Genomic DNA, 1,509 nt, shown 5'->3' on the forward strand with positions numbered 1-1,509 from the left:
TAAGTGTTTTTTGAAGATGTAAAAATGCTAAAAGTTGTCTATGATAGGTAGGTTTAGGGGGAGGGGGTTAGTGCAGGGGGATAGAATATACAGTTTGTACAGTAAAAAAAAAAAATCATATCTATGGAAAGTCCCCATAAAACATGGGAACCAGGTGTGTGTGTGTGTGTCTGTGGTCCTGGTAAACCCGTTATGGGAGCCAAATGTCCCCACAAGGATAGTAATACCAGAAATTGTTGAACTTGTGAGGACATTTTTTATTGTCCCCATGAGGAAAATAGCTTACAAATCATACTTTTTCTTCTTTTCTTTTTTTTGAAAATGTAAAAATGCAGAAAGTTTTCTGTGAGGGTTGTGTTTCTATGGAAAGTTCCCATAAAAACCCAACAAACCCTCTGGGTGTGGGGGTATTCTGAACGATTCTGACATCAGGATATTGAATGTGCAAAATCAGATTGGTTATGTGTTGAGTGCTTGCTAACAAAAGGTGTCAGAAGTCTATTAGAAATGCACAAAACCAAATTTCTGATGAATATAAACTCAGTTTTAAAGCTACACTGTGTGATATTTTCCCCCATCTAGTGGTGAACTTGTATATGACCATCCAGTGAATTTTAGTTTCTGTTCTGTTCAATTCCGATTTCGTTTTAACTCCTACGGTGGCCGATTTAGTCCAAGATTAATATGGCTTCCAGTTCGACCTCGTCCACATTCGACACGGTGCCTGTGGGATATTCTGTGCGCAGTGGGATGGTTGGAACTCAACTGGCCTAATTATTCGGCTAGAAAGAACTGCAGCTAATCCAGAGTGAACTTTGATGATAGTAATGTTTATTCAGTCATCCAATTGCAAGGCATAAACAGGTTTGCATGGATATGTACATAAATGTGGTTTCTGTGAGAGAACAAATTAGGATGGTAAATATACATGATAATGACATGACAGAATATACAAAGTTAAGAACTGTATAACTATACTTATAAGTTACATTTGTATAATGTAACCGTAAACCAGAGCTTATTGTACCACATATAGGCGCTAAATGCAGCTGCATTAAAAGGAGCGGAGCTGCCGCTGCTAACAAGCGGTGTCCGGTTACAAAAGTGTGTGCGCAGGTTTAGCTCTGTATAACAAGTGTTAATATGCCAATCAGACATGATACATATTTCCATCAACATACATTACAAGCAAATATTTTCTATAAACGAATAAACATTGTTAATAACTGAATGACTATTCAAATATAGGTGAGCATTACGCTATTGTATGTTGACACAAAAATACTTCTGAGGTAACATCAACTGAATTACATGATGACACACTCTGAAACACATCCACAATGACAATAACTATTATTACTTACGGAGTTATTAACGCACAGAAATACCACACAAGGAAAAACAGACTTTTGAGGAATAAACAAGCCAGGAAAACTCCGTATAACTCTGTTACTGGAGCTGCTGAGATGAAAACTCTCTGCGCATGCACCAGACAAGTCTGAACAAGTT

This window comes from Gobio gobio (genome assembly GCF_949357685.1).
Source record: "Gobio gobio genome assembly, chromosome: 15".
NCBI classification, from domain to species: Eukaryota; Metazoa; Chordata; class Actinopteri; order Cypriniformes; family Gobionidae; genus Gobio; species Gobio gobio.